Raw genomic sequence first — 3094 nt, 5'->3', positions numbered from 1 at the left:
GTCCCCGGCAGCTTCTCCATGCCAGAGCACAGGCGAGGCCAGCTGCAGAGTCCTGAGAAACAGTAAATCGTTGTTTTAAGCCACTTAGTTGGCGATGGTTCTTACAGAGCGCTACATCTTTCATAGGGCTGGGGACCAATCGGCCAGACTCAAATGCAGAAGTTCATATTTTATCTCCTATAAATACGGCCAGGGCTCTCAGTGTGGCATGACTGACATTGAGGGCTGACAGTTTCTTGACGGGGGGCTGCCCTGTGCCCCACACGATGTCTAGCAGCAGCCCCAGTGTCACACTAAAGTGACAGCTGCCCCCCCCCAGTTGTCACCACCAAAAACGTCTCCAGACATTGCCAAATGTCCCCTGGGGAACAAAATCACCCCTGGTTTAGAACCATTGTTGTAGGCATAAGTATTCTGAGAATAAAAATCACCTGGGGGCTTTTTAAAAATAGATGCCAAGGCTCTTCCCCTAGAGATTCTGATTCACTGTGTCCAGATCGTGGACCTGCAATCTGAATTTTTAAAATGCTGCGGGTACTCTTATTGAAGGAGTTTAAGAACAGTTCCAGCAGGAATGGGGACCCCACAGATGTCTGACCTGCTCAATTTGTGTTTCAGAAAGATCATTCTGGAAGCAGCTGGAGGACCATCTGGGTCGGGTATAGAGGAGTGAATAGGACTGGAGGCTTTGCTTAAAGTCAGGTGAGAAATAATAAGGGGGTACACAGGGCAGTGTGGAGGGTACATTTCAGAGAGATTTCTAAGGCAGAATCAGTTAAATTTGTGACTAATTGGATGTTGGGAGGGGAGGACTTAAGAAAAGGATAATGCAAAATTAAAAACTTCTAGGCTTCAAATGATATCAGCAATCAAGTGAAACGAAAGATCCACAAATGAGAGAAAATATTTGCAAATTATATATCTATCTGATAGGAGACTTGTGTTCAGAATACGTAAAGAACTCTTACAACCCAAAATTAAAAAGACAAATAACCCAATATAAAAATGAGCAGAGGATCTGAATAGACATTTCTCCAAGATCTATGAAAGGCCAATAAGCACATGAAAAGACGCTCAGCATCATTAGCCATCAGGGAAATGCAAATCCCAACCACAAGATTCCACTTCATTCTCACTAGGGTGGGCTATCATCCGAAGATAGCCCTTCACAGGTGTTGCCAGGGTGTGGAGAAACTGGAACCCTCACTCCTTGCTGGTGGGAATGTAAAATAGTGCATCCCCTTTGGAAAAACAACCTAGCAGTTCCTCAAGGGACAAACAGAAGCACCACTCCTAGGTACGTCCCCAAGAGAAGCGAGAATGTATGCGCCCACAAACTCTTGTAGACAGATGTTCATAGCTCCGTCTACCCAGCTCATCTGCCTCCAGCCCGGCGCATAACCGTTCTCAGTCTGGAAGGCTCTTCTCCCAGTCACTCATAGGACTATACCGTCACCTCTTAAAATTCTGTTCAAACCTTACCTTCCCAGCCATGCCTACACTGACCACTGGGTCTAACGCTGCAACCTGGCCTACATTTTCTTGTCTATACCTCTTACCATCTTCTAACTCACAACACAAATACTTATTACGTGTTTTGCCCATTAGAATGAAAAATCGATGAGGGCAGGCATCTTGGTTTTGTTCACTGATGTTTCCGATACTAAGAGAAAACTGAGACCCAGGGAGGTTGTGGGTCTCGCTCACCGTCACTGAGCCAAAAATGTGCCTTAATAGGGATGCGAACCGTGGCCAAAAACGTAAAATCTTTCCAGATAGTTCTACTCTGCAATGACAAGAGGGCCGTGAATAGTCGAGAGAACCCCAGGCTGCAAATTTCTTCCTAGTACCTGCAGAAGCCACCAAATGGCTATAATGCACCCTTTCCTTCCCTTCCTACAGTCCTTTTCATTCTACAATGGCTTCCCATTTCCCACCAAGCAAAGTCAAATGCTCCATTTGGCTTTTAAGACTTGTAATACTTGACCCTAAGACATTCTCTAGCCTCCAGTATAACCTGGTCTCCATTATCAGAGATGAGATCCTTGGACAAAACCTCCTTCCCTTGGGTTAACCCACCGCTTGTGTGTCTGTGTTTAAAATTAAATTGGAACGACTGTTAAAAACACCCTTTGGGTGGCTTTCCGCCCGCACAAGCTCCCTCCAGTGTAGGGCTGTCCCCCTCCTATGGCTGGTAGCAGGCTCAACTTTACACGAGGCCTCTGTCACCTCGCCCTGAAGCCCCGTCTGCCACCTCGCGACACATCAGACTGTTCTTCAAACCCCGAATTCCACCTTCCCGCCTCTTGGGGGGAGCAGGAAAGTGCTGCTCCCGCTCCCAGCACGGCCAAGCCTTACGCCCTCTCCGTTGCCAAAACCTCCCGGCACCTTCTCCTTGAAGACTCCCGTCCGGCCCGTACCTGTCCGCGGTTGGCCGCTTCTTATCCCCGGGGCCATCTGCAAAGACCCAGCCTTGCCCGCCACAGTCCCCCTCCCCAGAGCGAGACTGCGCTGCGGTGAGGACACGGGGATACTCACTTCCAGCTTAAAGCGTAGACGGGCCCCAGAACGCTCCGTAATCGAGATCAGTAAGATGCTGACACCGTGTTTCTCGAACATCAGAACTGGCGTAACAAGTGCACGGTGGACTGAAAACAGACGGGACCTCCGGGACCCGGTCAGCTCCGACCCATCGGCCCCGCCCTCGAACCGTGCCTCGGGGCTCCCGCTCGTGGGGGCCGTGAGCCCGAGGGCGGAGGCGCTCCGGGGGCGCCGCCCGCACCGCTCTGCTGCCCGCGGGTGCCAGGGCGCGCGTGGCACCGGGTGCGCGCCGGGGCGCGCTCGCCAGGCCGGGGGCACCGGCTCGCACGTGCGGCCGGTTCCGAGCTCCCTTGCGCGGGACAGACGGGGGAACGCACGCTGACGGCCACGCGACACGAGGCCAGCCACCAGAGGCCCCCGGCCCACGCGCCGGTACCCGCGCGAGCCGAGCGGAGGAAGCGCCCGCCCGGCCGCGGGGAAGGGGGCGCGGCTGCCAGCGCTCCGCCCCGCCCCCGCGCGGGGCGCCGGCCAATCGCCGCGCGCCGCGGGCCCC

The sequence above is a fragment of the Mirounga leonina genome, unplaced genomic scaffold (assembly GCF_011800145.1).
Source record: "Mirounga leonina isolate KUSES-001 unplaced genomic scaffold, KU_Mleo_1.0 Mir_178, whole genome shotgun sequence".
NCBI lineage: Eukaryota > Metazoa > Chordata > Mammalia > Carnivora > Phocidae > Mirounga > Mirounga leonina.
Note: the sequence above shows the minus strand (reverse complement) of the source record.